The sequence below is a fragment of the Periplaneta americana genome, chromosome 16 (assembly GCF_040183065.1).
Source record: "Periplaneta americana isolate PAMFEO1 chromosome 16, P.americana_PAMFEO1_priV1, whole genome shotgun sequence".
Lineage (NCBI taxonomy): Eukaryota > Metazoa > Arthropoda > Insecta > Blattodea > Blattidae > Periplaneta > Periplaneta americana.
Window position 1 is genome coordinate 122,890,409 of NC_091132.1, and position 19,221 is coordinate 122,909,629.

Here is a 19,221-nt window from a genome sequence, read left to right on the forward strand (position 1 = left end):
TCGTTGCCAGTGTTGGTAACCTAGAATAAAAGAATTTCCCCACGTTTCTTAATTAATCTAGCACTTTATTTCATATTTTAAATAAATTTGTTGCAGTTTCAAGCGTAAGTATTCAAGATTGTAATGATTTTTTCTCAGAAAATGTAAATGTATTTTCAATAAGTAACTTGAACATTGATAACTTATTTAATTATGTGAATGCAATGAATTATTTTGAGCTATGACATGTTGTTTAAAACAACGATTTTCATAATTAAATGCATTTAATTATATAATATTTTAAACACGCAAAGTTGTTTTTGTCTCATTTCGTTGTATTCAGAGTGAAAACCTAAAATTCTTTCTCACACATTTGAGTAGTAAGTGAAGGGAAAATTCTTTTTTTCTTAAAGTTACCAACACTATGTTCGTTTATGAGAAACTTAGAAACAGAAATGTTGATTCAACTCCCTGGTTTACGTTCTTATTGTTACACGTGGGAAAGGTATAAAATTGGCCGAAATTAATCGTCCTTTAAGTTCATTACGCTGCCTGGCGTTAGCACCAAATGGAAAAGCCTCAATTTAACACTTGTTAATAATCTATAAAATAGAAATTGTTTTAAATATATGCCGCTCAGGGATTTAAAAACTTCTAAAATGAAAACCTTGAGACAAACATGCATTAATTAAATATAAAAATGTATTCGTTGAAGTAAAACAGAATATAATTGTAATAAGTGTGAAAGCCTGGTCGTTTGAAGAGCAATATAAAACCTTAGTATAAACCTTTATCCATCTTCTTGCCATGCTTTTAGTATATGCATGGAAAGAATACACAATATCTGCCTGTTGCATGGTTTGTTTTCGTTATTTAGCCTGCTTCACATTAGCTATTGTTGACCACAAGAATTTGGTACAGGTAAATGTCTTACTGTGTTGCCTTTTTAATGCAGTAATTTTCAAATTTCTTATTAACAACAACATATCTACTATAATTAACTACACTTATAAAATAATTAATAATTTATTCTTTTTCGTGCTTTTTTATAAACATTTACTAGTAAGGTGTTAAAAAATTCCACATACTTCTTTCTGCTTGTACAATATTCTAATTATTTCGCACTTTGCTATTTCAGGAAATATTAAATGTCTCAATTATAAAAACCTTCATGAAATATTTACTATTTTTTAATTTCTTCCAGTCTATAAAATTACACGAAAAATAATGCGACGTAACAATACGTTTACTAAATCACATAATTACGTTTCAAAAACTAATAGAGTCGTGGTTAATCTTTGTTCCTGTGAAATTTATTTAATTGTTATATAATTATATTTTGTCTTTTAAATTCAGTTTTAATAACTAATTGCTGTATAAAATCATTAAATTCACCTTAAATTTTAATATTTATGCAATATGAAATTCAAAACTTGGAATTAATATATCTACTTTTTGTAATTAATAGGGACCAAAAAAATATTTTCACCTTCATTAAAAAAATATAATTTTTCAATGGCACGAGACAAATTTGTAAGAACGTATGTTGTGATAAATATGTAAGAAATTGCACAATAAAATGCTGTTAATAATGATTGCAGCAAAGCTCGTTTTATTTCTGCAAGCAACGAGTTTGTCGAAAGTTTAAATGTACAGTGTTTTCTCGTTTAATTTGCGTATTTTTTTAAATAGTGATGTAACATAAGGATTTTCTTATAATTTCTAACACCTCTCATAGACTTCTTACTCATTAATTCTATAATATTTCATATTAATTAAATATCAAGTTTATTGCCTTGATTTCTTCATGCATTCATCCATGAATCAACAAAGACCGTGTATTCCCTGTTATTACATTAGAACTTATAGCAGAATAATTAAAAAAGCTGTTTGTTATACATAAATTACGTCTTGGGATAAGAAGACAAATCAAGATGTCTCCTAACAGCTTCCTATTTTGATTTGTAAGTGCTGTGCAACACGCTATCGTTTTTAGCCAATTAAATATAGTCTGTAGATCTGCTCATGTAATTATGTGGAATCTGTTACATTTGCTATTAATACTCAGGGAAGAATAACATATCACTATATTTCAGTAAAATGCATAATATTTCGTTTAACGAAATTTACTACTACGTAGCCTATACAGATAGGCTACGAAATAATCTTAATGTCTCAATATGAAAAAAAAAATCTAGCGGCAATTTATTAAGAATAAATGACGAAACTGATGCATTTTCTTGGATTTTTATAATAATGCAAACTTTGTTTCCTTTTATAACTATTTTGGCCGGTTTTTCCAAGTATTGTTAGAAAATTTAACGACTGTTAAACTCTAAAGAGTTTGTTAATTAATAAAATTGTATATTTTCAACATCAGTTTAGTTTAACAGATTGTAAACAGCTTGTTAATTTTAAATGTAGAATTTCGGGCAGTTAACTCGTTTAACAGTTAAATATGGCCGATGTCTCCACAGCTGTACGAACAGAAGTTGCGAAATTAATATGTTGTGTCTCTCTGTAGGGAATGTTTAGCATATGACTGGTAATATAACATTTAAAAAATACTTTGGACCGTTTAAATACATCAGTGTTATTTTATTTCTTTCGTATTTCTTATCCATAATAGCAATGAGGAAATATAACCTTACTTTGTAATTATTATTCAGCACGTCACCTACAACTTTCATTTGTCAACTGTTTGTTTATGGAGCGTGGTCTACTATAACAGGTTGTCATTTTATGCAAGTTTCATGACTCACTCTATAATATAGAATTTAAAGATTAATTTTAGCCAATCAAAAATTGTCTTACATGTGTAGAATCATTACCAACTGCTGTTGAGTAGTTAAAATAGTGCTAACAGACGTTATAGATAAGTGTTGGTTATCTTAAACAAAATTATATTGAACAAATGGAAAACACATTAACAAAGCGTTAAAAATAAACAGACTGTTAATTTAACATTCGTCAAGCAAAATTAAACATTACTTGGACAAACTGGCCATTTAACTTTTATACTTTATGTTCTGTGATAATAAATATGTTCATTATATCTAAGAGATTATATGGTGTAACAATTTAATATAAGCTAAAAGCTATGTAATAAAACACTAAAGTAAATTTATAACGTTAACTGTTCAGTAAAGCCTTTTAAGTGAGATAACACAAAATAATTGGCTTTGTTTCTAATTTAAACCTAATATTTAAGTGTAGGCTACTCTGATTACGAAATATTAAAAAATAAATAAATAATTGCATTGTTCTTAATGAAGAGTGAAGATTCTTCGTATCGGTATGCGATGGCAAACCGAAAGGTCGAACGTATTTCCGTCAAAACTTTAAAAATATTTTAACAATAATAATTATATGATTAAATTATCAAAACCAAATTTGTCTGAGATTTAATTCGGAAATATTTAACAAAATATAACACTAATTCTAATGACTATTTATTGCACACAAGAATATGTTACACAAATAATCGTAAATGAAATGTATTATTCAGTCAAGTTATCGCATACACACATGTTATTTTCTATCAATTTATTTTTCATTCTTACACAACTATTAACTTTCATACAGTTGAATTAATTATTGCATGCTAATTTTATTGTTTTGCACAGAGATACAGTGAATATGGTTAAAGTTTTATTAACAATGTAAATAATCTACTAACGTGCTATCGTATAATTTACCTCCAAATAAATAAACACACGTAAAAGACAATAATTTCTTCATTCTGTTTTGTAAATATAATAGTCTCTTCATTCTGATTTGTAAACAGCAAACGACTTGTACTCGCTTAGATAATAGGATCCATTATAATCACAAAGTCGTATTACGCTATTAAAAGTAAGTATTTTAAAACTTGGTACTAGAATAGGCAGTGCACATCATTCTAATTTAAGATCTGTGAATAGTACAAGTTCACTCAACGACTGACCCAATTTGTTACTTCTTTTTGGTATGACTGGTAAGTTTCCAATAGTACTGTACTTATTTTCAGACTGATTTACACATACATATATGCTCACGATGTGTCAATGTCATTTTCCAGACAACTTCAGCTTTAGTTTCCTGCATATATTCATGTCATCAAGTTTGGAATTACGCCAAACCTGATAATATGAAAATAAGCAGGAGAAAATAGGTTACTCTACAGTAGACCGGAATCTAATTTCAATCTGAACGTGAGTGTATCTCTATTATAAACCAGTCAACTCGTAGAGAAGTTTCAGTCGAGATGTAGTCTCTAGTATATAAGTAGTATCGTAGATGTATACTTTATAATATGAAAAATATGTTAGCGTAATAAGAGCGACAAAATATCTACTGTTTAAATTTAGGAAAATATTAAACTGTTGTAAACGGATTTAATAGTATTCTGAAATGTTTCAATATTATAATACGGTCATTATTCTAATACATACAATTTAATAGACATAACAATCTACAGACAAATTCTAAATGTTTATTTTCAAAACAGGTGGTATTCATAACTGTGCATTACGGTAAATATGTACCTATCAAATTCTACAGAAGGTTAATGCTTGAAATCTCAAAGACGAGATATCGAGTGAAAAATATTGTTTATATGAAACAAAGCGATAATCAAATATAAATTAACAAGTCTTTCAAAATAAGTTTAAAAATATTACAAGTACAAGTACTAAATTATTTAATATATGATTTTTTTACACCTGAAGACATTATCTATCAGGTAACATTTAATTTTAATAATGTTGTAAATATTTATTTATTTTTGTGGTGCTTGACTTCGCCATGGCTAACTCATTTGTCTTGGAAGGTGTGTGGGAACGTTCAACTCATCACTATTTTCTTTCAAGTTATTTTAGAGGTTTTAGAACTTTCAGAAAGACGATTGTCCTTCAATAAATGCTTTTAGAAGAATATTGTATATTTTTTCCGTTGTCAAGTTTATCGAACATGCTTATATGGATTACTACTATTTTTATGTAAATATATTACAATGCATCGTCACTTTTAGAACATATTAGTTTCCTGAGAAATTTAGTGTAGATTTTAGTAAGGGATGCTGTTTTAAATTGTGTTGGTTTTTTTTGTACTGATATTTTTTCATATAAATTTTTATGCGTACAATTTTTAATACGCTGATTTTTATCCTGCTGTTTTTATTTTTGATGCAGTAACTATTTTGTAATACCTTTTTGCACATGAATAATTTTTTCATATAGTTTTTGCGTATTTTGAAGATTTTTTCTCATTTTTTACAAACATAGTGTTTGAGACAAACTTGGATGTTTTTACCTGTTTTTCGTAAAATTGGACATGGTTTTTGAATACGAGAATTTTATACCTTTTCCATGGAGGATCAGGGAGGTCTGGTGTTGGCGATGTATCTATGTTTTAGCGATGGCGGTGGCGGCCATGATAAAACCTACTACAATGTCCTTATGACTGCATTAATATGAATAAAAACCATTGCCTACGTAATATATAGACCTATATATAGTGACAGTTTTGAAAATAAAAACTGGCATAGCGACAGTAGTTTCAAAGTTGACGTCAGACGTCTCGTGATGTTTATTATTCCACGTGACATTAAACAATATGACGTCGAAAAATTGGAACTAAGTCAAATGATAGGCCCAAAAGGACAGATGTTATACGAAAATTACTTTTACAATATTTAAATAATAATTTAACATAACCTATCGCTTCCATTTTACATTAAGTAGTATTTAGCATGCTGTAACCAGACATCTATTAAATTAAAAGTTAAGTTTTAAACAAAAATATTATATATATTATTTACGTACATATAATATTATGTTTCTGTAATTTTTACGAATTGTAGAACAATATTTAAAATAAGTGAAACAAGCAAGACGTTCAGAAAGCGACATGGAATGGCGAATTAGGTATTACTTCATTTTTTATCTCTGAAACAAAAAAGAAAGTCGTTGTGCAGTCTTGTGTATCACGTAGGCAACGGTGTAACTATAAATCACGCAATAGTAGATGTAGCTTTGCTTACCCGATGGGACCAACCCAACACTAACAGTGATCTGATTGTTTTAGTAACTGTTAGATTTTGGATTCGTATCCCATGGCCGCCCCGCTCAAATGTTAGACCAGTGCAGTTGTGGCTGTTTGTGTTGCTTGCGCTGCGACCCAGGACTCGCGCTCCTTGTGTTGTTGTCGTGTGGCATGTTGGCACAATTGTTAAACATTTATCATGTTTTCAGTTTGCTAGTTCTACAGCAGAAATCAGACATTAATTCAAATTTCAAAGCGAATTTAATCGACAAGCTACAAAGCAAGAATTTCCTTCGTATACTAGTTAAAACTGATACAAAACTTTTGTGTTAATATAATTATGAAGTGTGCGCAGTGTTTTTGAAAGTATTACACGTTCCAATTTCAGGAGAATATGGTTTCAAATATACATAAAGTTATACCAGTTTCGTTAATTCTTTTCCTGATCAACAAACATTCAATTATAAAACTTTCGGAAAATTCTTTTATTTGACATATCATAATATTAAAACGTTTCCACAATCAAGATTCACATATTCCATATCAGAAAAGAAAAAGCTGAAAAATTCGGATGTCCGTTATTCTCAAATTAGAAAACCTCAAGTTTAGAAGCCCGATTTTTACAACACAGTGATAGGTTTTAATTTAGTAATTTTAAAATATTCTCCACTCTTTCTATAAAATAATATAATAGAATTTTAATTAAACTCGTTACTTGAATCTTTACTTCTGTTTTTAATCGACATTAAATCTCCTTCAACTGATACATGGATAATATAGCTTCCTAATGAAAGCAGATACATAATAATGTGGTGAATAATGCAAAAACTCAGGTTTTCACATGGCAATTATGCTGCATATAATAGTCAGGAGTCAAGTGTCGTTTTCTCATTGTAGTAATGAAGATTTGTCCGATCAACTAACAAATTAGAGGAGTATTCAGTAAGAGATAGGGGAGAGTTGGGTAGTATCGGACATCGGGTAATATCGGACAGTGCGTTTCTTTCATCTACTACCAGATGGTAGTACCTGAATAACATGGTTACGTTTCTGTATGCGACATCACAGAAACGTAACCATGTCATTCAGGTACTGTCATCTGGCGGTAGATGAAAGAAACTCACTGTCCGATATTATCCGATGTCAGAGACTACCCAACTCTCCCCTACGATTGTCTCTTACAACCTCGTCACAAGTTACACAAAGCTTATTGAATTGGGTAAGTGGACCCCAAAATCATAGGCTTCTATTAAATGGATTCTGAAAGGAAGTATAATAAGTAAAGAAGTAACTAAAGGCTCATTCACAATGAAAATTAAACATAACGTAAGCGTTAACTTAACGTTACAGTAAAATCAAGAAGTCATACCATCATTCACGATGGGAACATAAACATAACAGCAAACATACTTGGTAACCATGGAAACATAACAACGACGCCATTTCCTCATGTTCTGTCGTATACTTCAGCGCTCCACGATTGTGTTCTGTTTGCAAATCACGTAAGCATAAGCATGAAAGTTTGGAGTTTGCAAACTTTCATGTTAACGTCTTACGGTAATGTTTACGTCAATGCTTATGTGAATCATTGTGAATGATCCTATTTGGTAGTCTGGGCGCAAACTTCTGTGTTTATGTTACGGTTATGTTTAATTTTCATTGTGAATGGGCCTTAAGTTAAGCTACTGGGAGGAAAGCTATGCATAAGTAAGCACAACTATACTTCGTTCCATAATGACTGACAGGAGATGTAAACATTGCCGGCAGAGGAGGAGGAAAGTATAATTTCATTGGACCAATGGCAGAAGTCTCATTCACGCTAGTCTTGAACTTGGGTAGGAGTAGACCTTTCCAGACCTTACAACTTCAAGATAAGCGTGGAATGAGACCTCTGCCATTGGTTCAATAGTATTATACTTCCCTTTTCCGCAGTCAAAGTTTACATCTCCTATCAGACATTATTGAATAAAGTATAGCTAACGAAACAGTTTGTTCAGCCTCACGTCTGTGCTACCATTAGTCATCGGTTATAATGACCAAATCGCGTTGTTACCGGGATTCAAACGTGTGATTTTATGATATTTTCTTATTACTTTGTTACAAGGCGGAATTTGAACCTGCGACTTTATGAATCTTTGGTTTCCAACGTGGAGGTCAGGGTTTGACAATCAAAATGAATTATTTAAATTTCACTCTGTATAATGTAATAGTAGGGGCGAATGATCGCCAGCAATGTTACATTTTGACGTGAACGAAATTTACCTCGAACCTTCTCATTCGTGATTCTTTTACACGTCGTAAGTCTGAGGTACGGAGCTCACATTTTTACTTCTCTTACGAAGAAGGTGATACTCAGCATTTGTATGGTCCATATCACTTGGTCCGTCTGTACCAGCGAACCTGAATCAAATCGGAAGAATAGTAACTTACTCAATCACCGAAGATAGTGTTGGAGGATAGGTATGTTGTAATGCTGGCTGTCAAAGCCGGACATTTCTTCGAGGGTTTGTGGGAATGAGGAGAAGTGACAGTAGTTCGAGAATACTTGATCTTACAGGCTGCAAATCCAGGCTCATATCCCATCTATTTATAGAGGATTGTATTGTGTACAAAGATCGTGCTGGTGAAGTTTTCTATTGCGAGCGCAAACCCCGTCGAGAGAAACAAAATTCGAATCAGTGCTTTCTTTGGGAGGGAAGTAAAGCTGTGGGAGCCGTGTCGTTGATCTACGGCACTTAAAATAAATCTGTTCCTAGTAAAGAGTCCCAGGCGATATTTTTCTCTCATTTATCGTCCATGTTCCATTTCGACGCAGAATAACCTTTGCAGTTATAGCTCGCGCAAGGAACGATTACCGAAAACCAATGGTGGCTTTGCTGTCTGTTTTGACGTGTGTATGTAGGCACGCCGAGGGAGCGTGAGATGCGGGCCGATGGAAGTACTGTCTCTTCCAAGAAGATGAACAAATGAGGACATCGCTAAAGAACGTAGCAAGAAAAAAATTCGAAGCTAATTAAACGCGCAACATATGTTTACGAATGAAATAATAATACCGGGCGATACAAGATACGCATTCACTTGCAATGGAACAAACTAAAGTAATGTAATATCACAAGGCAAGACTGATTCTATCGATGTCATTTCTCTTCCAACTGTATTCTTAAATATCATTCAAGCTATCACGTGACCTTTCCTGTCGTCCGCTCTTCCGTCTCGCATTGTTTCCTTCGCATTCTTTCCGTCGATATTCCCTGCTTGCGAGACCTATAAAAGTGTCGTGAAATAAAACATTACTACTATTACTACTACTACCGCTAATACCATTGCTACTACTACTAATACTACTACTTCAATAATATAGCTAGTACCGCTACTACTTTTCTACTATTACTATTGCTATTACTGAGTCTGCAGCTACTGCTACCACTACTTCCACTACCGCTACAACTGATACTACTACAACTACTACGACTGATACTAGTATTGTTACTACTGCTGCTACTACTTTTCTGCTATTACTATTGTTATTACTGAATCTGCAGCTACTGCAACCACTATTTCCACTACCGCTACAACTGATACTACTACAACTACTACCACTACTACGACTGATATTAGTAATGTTACTACTGCTGCTACTACTTCTCTTTACTATTGCTACTACTGAGTCTGCAGCTACTGCTATCACTACTTCCACTACCACTACAACTGATACTACAACTACTACGACTGATACTAGTATTGTTACTACTGCTGCTACTACTACTTTTCTGCTATTACTATTGCCATTACTGAGTCTGCAGCTACTGCTACCACTACTTCCACTACCGCTACAACTGATACTACTACAACTACTACGACTGATACTAGTATTGTTACTACTGCTGCTACTACTTTTCTGCTATTACTATTGCTATTACTGAGTCTGCAGCTACTGCTACCACTACTTCCACTACCGCTACAACTGATACTACTATAACTACTACGACTGATACTAGTATTGTTACTACTGCTGCTACTACTTTTCTGCTATTACTATTGATATTACTGAGTCTGCAGCTACTGCTACCACTACTTCCACTACCGCTACAACTGATACTACTATAACTGCTACGACTGATACTAGTATTGTTACTACTGCTGCTACTACTTTTCTGCTATTACTATTGCTATTACTGAGTCTGCAGCTACTGCTACCACTACTTCCACTACCGCTACAACTGATACTACTATAACTACTACGACTGATACTAGTATTGTTACTACTGCTGCTACTACTTTTCTGCTATTACTATTGATATTACTGAGTCTGCAGCTACTGCTACCACTACTTCCACTACCGCTACAACTGATACTACTACAACTACTACCACTACTACGACTGATACTAGTATTGTTACTACTACTGCTGCTACTACTATGTCTGCTGCTACTGCTACTACTACCTTTACTTCTACTGCTGTTACCGATATTGTTACTCCTACTGATACTTCGATTGGCGAGAACGGTCCGTACACTTAAGGCACACTTTGGCCCATTGTGCACTCTATATCTGCGATGATTGTCCAAGTCCGATAAGTGGTCTGGGGTGGCATTCGTGAATCCTACGCTGATAGGTGGGTCATCCTGCCTCAGCCGTTGATAGAGGAAAGTACCGTTTCGCAGACGAGTAGCATGATAAGCTTCAGGAGACCGAAACACCAAACTCTTACTCATCAGCCGAAGCTGACAGTGGACCATCCTGTCTCAGCTCCTTACAGAGCCTGGTACCATTTGCTCACAGGACACGAGTAGCCTGACAACTCAGGGGCCCTGAGTCCTAAGCCCTTCCTATATTACCCACTGCTACTACTACTACTACAGCAATTGATATTGCTACTAAAGCTACTGCTACTATTTCTGCTGCTACTACTGCAACTGATACTGCTACACCTACGGCTACTACTACTACTACTACTACTACTATTACTACTACTACTACTACTACTACTACTACTACTACTACTACCACCACTACCACCACTTCATTGCTAACTCGTTATAAGAAAGAGCCGGCTTTGTCATGCAGCCTGCAGCATATCATCCTGCCGATAGTAGTGGCTTTACATCTGACCACCAGTTAGAGCTCAAAACAAAATTAAAAAGGGGTTATAGAATCTAATCTGGAAACATACACATATGGGCTATTTCATCTCAAATCGACAGAAATATAGAGAAAATAAAAACTTGCAATTTTTAAAAACAATGAAACTTTTTCTGTCCGTTGACAACTGTGATACAATGCTTTGTGCAAAGTTTGAGGCATCAGAACTTCATAGTATTTAAATTTAAAATGTTTAAATTTATCGTATTTTCATAAAATTAGCAAATTTAAACTGTTGTTGCTCCGAAACCCTTTCACCCAATGATCTAAATCATGGTTTATCTTGATGCTGAGAAATTAAAATTTATATTGCCATGTAAACAGTTTTCTTACTTTTTATGGAAATGGAGAAATTTAGATTTTTCTTCATTAAGACGCCTTTGCCCATGAAAAAATATTTTAAAAATATATAGTTAGATTCCGCATTGAAAGTACAAATAAACACATATTTTTTACTGGTGCAACGTTGATAAGAAGGTATTGAAAATATCAAATAAATAAAATAAATAGTACGCGCGTCAAGTAACCAGCTGACTGTGAGGCGGGAGCTAGCCGAGACACGCAAGGCTAGGAGACAAACACGTGATGTTTCGTCTAGTAGCGTATAGCTGGGCTAGCTTTATCACAAGTTTTCATAAACACAGGAGTAAAATGACGCCCAACGCTAGCTTATCTTCATCTCTTGGCTAGTGCGTGCGGTATTTCTCCGTTCAAGTCTAGGCGTGTGTAAATAATTTATTTAATACCCTCGAAACTTATTGCCGAGCCACTAGCAAACAATGCCGAATCCCTTTTAATAATGCAAGGTTTTTAAAAATATTTTTAACACATTTTTACAAATTGGCAAAAAGCCTAAAAGTAAGTAAAATCAGATTATCTGTCTCTCTGTGTACAATAAAAATAAGGATTACTTCTTATCATAACCTACCAAATGTCAGCTTCAAAATGAGCTCTCGTTCAATGTTCTGCAGTAAATGGTTCCAGAGTTCTGAGCGCTGAAAGAGGCTTGTTTTTATAAAATACGCTAAATTTGTCGTTCAATAGTACAAAAACCGTTTGAGTTTCGATAGTATATTTTTGAAAATGCACTGTTCTCAACACCTTGTATAAATAGGGAAAAAATTAGAGTATTAAAAAAATGAGAGGTTTTTTATTGATCGATTTCATATGGAATAACCCATATGCTGTAATTGTATAATAGCGTAATGTTTTCCAACAATATTTAATTTTTAAAATATCGAAAAAGAAAGCTAAATATTGAGTTGTTTTGCGAAAACTTCTATTGAAATAAGAAACAGACAGTAGTTTTCATGTACTACAGTAAATCAGTATGTGGTATTGGGTCCAGATAAAGTTTATGGTAGAGAAAGGTGATATTTGTTAGCCTTTCATAAAACTTATAATATGAATTTTCCGTTAAAATTTCATTGTCACCTGGTGTGGTAAAGTACCTGTACCCGACGTTAAGGTCTACCAGGTAACATTAATCTTAGACACGTACGAGTATTAAGCCTCGTCTCCACTATTAAACATTTAACAACAACATGTTAAATATAACATGTTGAATTTAACATATATATGGACATTTCAAGTCTCAATTGACTTAACATGTTAACTGAGTATGATGAAGTTAACACTTTTAACATGTTGACGTGTTTTCCAGCAGCAATGGAAAACATGTCAAGTCAATTCATTTGCTCGTGCAGCGTCGGTATAGTTCTGCAAAGTTCGTACAGTTTCCATAGCAACAACTAACTACCGATTTTGTGGCGCGTATCTTGATCATTTTTATACTATCATTGATTAGTCCTTGGTGTTGGCTGTAAGTTGTTGGAAGTAATGGAATGGACGAAAGAAAATACGTCAGAATAAAATTAATACACTAAAGGAAAGACCTTGTTTGTGGGATGTGTCTGCAAAAGAATACAGAGACTGTTTTAGAGAAGGCCGACTGGTTTAGAGAACTGGAATTATTATTTAATTGTTCTCGAGAATATAGTAGAGAGTTTTCGCACTCTCGTCGTGAGCTAAACGTTAATACTATGTTGACGCCAATAATGGTCGTATTTGGTGATGTATGTTAACGTTTGTAAAACTTCGGAAAGAATAATTATACGGTATTACCCGCTCCTTTAATATCTATCGCGTCGTAGGTCCTATGATAGTCAATCAATCGCGCTGTAATTTTTTAATTGAGATGAAATGGCTGCTCTTAAATTGTGCCTTTCTTTGATATAACAGTATTTTTGCAACACTATATTAAAATCGTGTTCTGACATTCTCAGCAAAGTTTTAAATTCAAATCGATCTTCAACTTTAAGCTCCTTTAGAATGTCTTCTGCATAGTGTTTTTTACTAAGATATTGCCGCACCCACATTCTCATTTTCTTCCTTTTCAAGGCCTTGTAACAGCAATAGAAGCAATTATGAAAGCTAAATCATCATCTGACTCCATTCTCCAAGGTTTGAAAATAAGACACTATCTACATTAAAATTTCATGGACTGTTTATGGTGGACTACGCAAAGAAAGTCAAGTTTAACATGTTTAACAGTGTGGACAATGTGTTAAATGAAATTAGCATTGACATGTTCAATCAACATGTTGGGATGTTAACAGTAAACAATTTAACATTTAACATGTTGTTGTTAAATGTTTAATAGTGGAGACGAGCTTTTAGAGACTTCATATCTGACCAGTTATTAAGCTGAAAACATGTGGAAAGAGAACTGGAAAGAATCCGAACCGAAGCGAACAAGATGGCTGATCGAAATATAGAACGATTTTATTGGAAATATAATTCGCCACCGTTATTTCTCTTTTAAAATGATCATAAAATGTTGTCGTATTATGTGCACACAACTACGTTGCCCCTGTTTGCCTTGAGAATCCATCAATACGTTGCATATTTCAAGCGTCTCCATAATTTTACTTGGTATCGTGTCGGTTTGGAACGAGAGTTGCTTCTTGCTGCCAGGGGGCGCTGAAGTATCGAACGGGAGATGAAGTTTGTTGTGAACTTCTCTGCCGTATCTTTGTGAAGCCCTCCCGACAAGAGAGGATTCAATATTGCGTTCGCTATGTGGAACAATTAACAATGCAGCCGCGTTCAAATAAAAAGTCATTACAACGGGAGGGGTTGGAAATGGAACAGTTTTCAATGAATGTTTTCAGTTTTAACGGAATCGTCCCGGTATTATTCAACTTAGGAACAATGGTGGTCCATTTACAGAAAAGGAATTGAAATGAAATGGACATTTCAAATACAAAATTTTTGCATCATGAATTATAAACTTACTAGTAAGCTTATTACAATGGATGTAGTTTTCTGTAGATATTCCAGTACCTGTAAAATAATAACAATGTTTGTTGCCTGTAGGAATGTCGTAAGTACACCTGGGATTTTAAGACACTGAAAAACATAGGCTATATTAGCTTTCTGAAATTGGCTGTAAATGTTAAAAATAGTCTCGTGAAAGTTATAAAATAAACACTTAAATATTGTAAGAGTCCCTCAAATATTTTTTAATTGATAAACATAGTATTCGAATTTAAATAATTGATAAAAAAAGTAAACCATTAGATTAAACAGCGTTTCTCAAACTTTTTTGATGTGGGGACCACTTTTTGAAGTCAGAACTGTTCCTCGAACCACCTTACTCTTGTTCCCTTCGAAAGCAAATATACTATAATTTGCGTAGCATAATTTAATACCAGTATTCGTATATTTTAAATTAGAATTAAGGTTCGGTACTTTGGTCGTCTGTTATGAATTAGGGTGGTCCCTGGCTGGATTACAGGCGCGGCGCCAGATGTGCAGGGAAAAGATGTCGATAAACACCGCATATATAGTGCTTTAAATCCCTCTTTTGTTGCTGAGAGTAGAGTGGGAAGTCGATAGACGGGTAGGGCAATAATTTCATAAAATATCTGTACTGGGAGAAAAAGTGAAATTCGATTACCAGGTGTCATTTCCAGACTCTGAGATTTTAAGCTATAATGTGATACGCAATCCCTTCGAATTTAATTTTTTATTCTGCTTTTTTAAGGAGCACAAGGGCAGACCTCGAGGACCACTGGTGGTCCGCGGACCATTGTTTGAGAAACGCTGGATTAAAGCATTTATTCAAATTTATTTATTAAGTCACAAAATAACAATGTCACAAATATTATTAATTGATCAGTAGCCTATCAATAATTTAAAGGTAATGAAGTGGGGCCAACAGCTTAGCTCAGGCGGTAGCGCGTTTGTTTACTGATCCGGAATTGCGCACGGACGTAGATTCAATTCTCGCTTGGGCTGATTACCAGGTTGGGTTTTTCCGAGATTTTCCCCAACATAAAGCGAATGACAGGCAACCTATGACGAATCCTCAGCTTCATCTCGCTATCACCAATTCCATCGACGGTAGATAATCCAATAGTTGATACAGCGTCATTAAATGAACAAGTAAAAAGTGAACATAAATAATGGATTAATTAATATTAATTTTTACCGTAACAGTTATATTCTGTATGAGCAATAAAATAATAATCCTTAGTAAACAAATAATGGAATCAAAAATAAAAACACCATTTTTTTCAATGATTCATTAATTCATTCATTCATACATAGTTTTCTACCCTAGGGCAGGTCTCTCAGTGCAAACCCAACATTCTCCAATCTTTCCTATTTTCTGCCTTCTTCTTAGTCTCCGCATATGATCCATATGTTATCTATCAACTGATATATTCTTCTGACCCAACTTTTCTTCAGTTCACCATTTCTACCAGTGTATCCTTCAGTAGGAAGTTTTTTTTTTTTCTCAGCCAGTGACACAACTAATCCATTTTTCTCACCCTGCTCAGTTTCAACATTACTTTTTCTTAACCCACTCTTTCCAGCACCGCTTCGTTTCTTATTCTGTCTCTTCATTTTACACTTTCCAATCTTCTCCACATCCACATTTCAAATGTTTCTAGTCGTTTCTCTTTACTTCCTTGTGACGTCCATATTTCTGCCCCGTACAATGCCACACCCCACACGAAGCACATCACTAGTCTCTTCCTTAATTCTTTCTTCAGAGGTCCGCAGAAGATGCTCCTGTTTCTATTATAAACTTCTTTTACACCTTCATTGATAATTTTCTTTGAATACTTCATAATTTTTTCAAGTTGTCTTTTGTCCATCAACAAAAGAACGCTCTATATTAATAGAGGTTGGGGACAAGACTAAACTTTTTATTTCAGTTTCATCGGGATGATCTTCAGTTTCTTTATCCATGACTTGGTTCACATGGCAGAACACTGTAAAACCTGGAATTTTCTTCGACTTACTATCCCACTATAATAATCAAAACCAATAGCACCGATATGTCACAATTTCAGACGTTGTGAAAGAGCTTTTTTGCAATTGAAAATACTGATTGCGGTAGCAGTAGCTACGTACAAAAGAACAGATGTAATATTGAGTAGTACTATTCTTGCTGTAGTATAAATTATAAAAATTGACCAAATTTACGAAAATAGGCATTTTACGCACTAAACCAGTGAACTAGACACTAATAACACAAACTGGCATTTCAGGATACTCTAAAACTCCATAAAATTTTATGATCCATGCCGCTACAGCCCATGAAGGGCCAAGACCGACCAGCCGGCTGCTGGCCTCACGTCCACATGCAGAGGTGAACGATCATCCAACCAGAATGGAGGTATCGTGTGGTTAGCAAGATGATCCCCCCAGCCGTTATAGCTGGTTTGCGAAACCGGATTTTCGCTACCTATCGTAGCTCCCAAGTGCATCACGATGCTGGGTGGGCACCGGTCCCATACACTGGCCGAAATTTCTTGAGAAAATTTCTTCCCTCACGAGGACTCGAACCAGCTCGGATTCCGTTACGCGGGTCCTAGGCAGGATGCCTTAAGACCGCGACGCCACGGTGCGGGATAAAATTTTATGATGTTTCATTAAATTTCAACTCACTTTAAATCTTATATATTAAAGCTTAAGGAACAAAATAGGCATTTGTCTTAAAATTCCAGGTCTATTTGTAAGAACATTTCTTACGTTTCAGGAGAGACTTACTGAAAAATGTGAATTTTTTTTTTCCAAATTAAAGCTCCATTATTATGGGTACTTTCATCTTGTCACAGGAATTTGTCGAATTCCACTTCTAAATTGCTTTTAAAAAATGTTTTCCTAATATCTCTGTGGGCGTGGTACATTTCAAAGCTTTCAAAAATGATTCAAACTAAATTTTCCGTAGTTTACATTTCCTCTGCTGTAGACCATACCTTTTTTATATAAATATTATTCAATTCTAATGAAATTTTTGCAGTACGAAGAGAATGAATAAATAAACATGTCTAAGCGTTGAAATTTGAAATATTGGATAAAAACTTGATTTACTATTTTTTTCAATCCAGACGTTTGAGATGGGCGGGACATGTAGTACGTATGGGCGAATCCAGAAATGGATATAGAGGGGTAGTTGGGAGGTCGGAGGGAAAAAGACCTTTGGGGAGGCCGAGACGTAGATGGGAAGATAATATTAAAATGGATTTGAGGGAGGTGGGATATGATGGTAGAGACTGGATTAATCTTGCTCAGGATAGGGACCAATAGCGGGCTTATGTGAGGACGGCAATGAACCTTCCGGATTCCTTAAAAGCCTGTACGTATTACGTATTTACTAATTTTTATTATTAAAATTTTACGAATTTTACATTTTTAAAAAGTCATATCTCAAAAACTAATTCATATAATATGAATGTAATACATAGCCCGGCCTTCTCATTCACAGAGAGAGCTATAAAAATTATACAAAGGTCAATGGTAATTGAGGTATAAAAAGTATGGCCTAATCAAAAGATTACATAATACTATCCCCTTAACAGTAGCAGAAAGGAACATTCCTACAGGAAAGAAGACACAATTAAAAATTATTTTAGAACGTAAATAACGAATAAATACTCGTACTTAAAAATCAAACATTTATTTCTGAGAGATAATCAATTTTAAGAAAATCTGCAGCCTGCATGTCCATTTGAATCGTAATCGCTAGTGCAAAATTAAATCATATACAGGGTTAGTTAAAAGTCCCGCACCACCTAAATAACTTATGAAGCATGTGGGTTATTGACATGAAACTTGGTATGTGGGGATAACCATATACTAAGAACTCAATAATGGTATTACCGAGTAGTTTCTACTTCCGGTTTAACCGCACGTAACTCCAAATCTCTTATTTTAAATGGAACACCCAATATATTTTTTTTTTTATTTTTGAATAAAGCTCATTAAGAGCTTTTCAGAAATTACCCACACTTGATACTTCTGTACAAATTCAGTGTTCCTAAGTCAAGAAAACAGAAAAGTGTATCGAATATTAATATAATAAATGCACTACCTAAATAACTTTTGAAGCATACGGTTCAGTGATATGAAACTTGGTATGTGAGGATAACCATATGCTAAGAACCCAATAATGGTAATACCGAATTTTTTCTGCTTCCGGTTTAACCCGAAGTAACTCCAACTCTCTTATTTTAAATGCAATATCCAATGTATTTTTTTTTTTATTTTTGAATAAAGCTCATTAAGAGCTTTTCAAAAAGTACCCAAACTTGATACTTCTGTACAAATTCAGTGTTGCTAAATAAAAATGGAAGTGGTGCAAGATATTCCTAAAACCTGGTTAAATCATTCCTTAAATGGTTTCTATGATCGAGTGACACATTGTAAAGCAGCTGAGGCCTACCAATTTGAACACATAATTTAGAAGGTGAGCTAGTTTTGTTCTGTTTTTGTTAAGGAAGGAGTATTTTATTATTTGATACACTTTTCTGTTTCCTTGACTTAGTAACACTGAATTTGTACAGAAGTATCGAGTATGGGTAATTTTTGAAAAGCTCTTAATGAGTACTATTCAAAAATGAAGTAATATATTTGGTGTTCCATTTAAAATAAGAGAGTTGGAGTTACTTCCGGTTAAACCGGAAGTGGAAAAAACTCGGTAATACCATTATTGAGTTCTTAGTATATGGTTATCCCCACATACCAAGTTTCATGTCACTGAACCGTATGCTTCAAAA

General features: G+C 34.0%; 1 protein-coding gene across 2 annotated transcripts in view; it reads left to right on the top strand.

Moving 5' to 3' along the window:
• nAChRalpha4 (nicotinic acetylcholine receptor alpha4) overlaps window positions 1-19,221 on the top strand; it is a 647,992-nt gene that overhangs the window by 476,642 nt on the left and 152,129 nt on the right. The window lies entirely within an intron of this gene.